The sequence below is a fragment of the Odontomachus brunneus genome, unplaced genomic scaffold (assembly GCF_010583005.1).
Source record: "Odontomachus brunneus isolate Ranch 3 - 2012 unplaced genomic scaffold, Obru_v1 Obru_scaffold_356, whole genome shotgun sequence".
Lineage (NCBI taxonomy): Eukaryota > Metazoa > Arthropoda > Insecta > Hymenoptera > Formicidae > Odontomachus > Odontomachus brunneus.
In genome coordinates, this window is record NW_022639806.1 from 89,603 (window position 1) to 89,876 (window position 274).

Below are 274 nucleotides of genomic sequence, written 5' to 3' on the forward strand. Positions count from 1 at the left end.
TAATCTGATGAAGAGGATGACGACATTGATATGATATATATACATTGATATATATACGACATTGATATATACAGGGTGTTCAAAAAGTCCCGGACCGGTGAAATATCTCGAGAACTAAGCATTTTAGAAAAAAATGTTTCAGATAAAAGTTGTGGCGTTTAAAAAGATGTATTTACTGATCACATCAGTTTGACCTTGGGTTGCGTAGCGAAGGTCAGGTCAAGGTCACATTAATTTTTTTAAATGGAACACCCCATTTTTCATTGCATATTCT

At 33.9% G+C, this 274-nt stretch overlaps 1 protein-coding gene across 1 annotated transcript in view; it reads left to right on the top strand.

Moving 5' to 3' along the window:
* LOC116853552 (nucleolin-like) overlaps positions 1-274 on the top strand; it is a 15,317-nt gene that overhangs the window by 11,877 nt on the left and 3,166 nt on the right. The gene's annotated exons all lie outside the window — the stretch shown is intronic.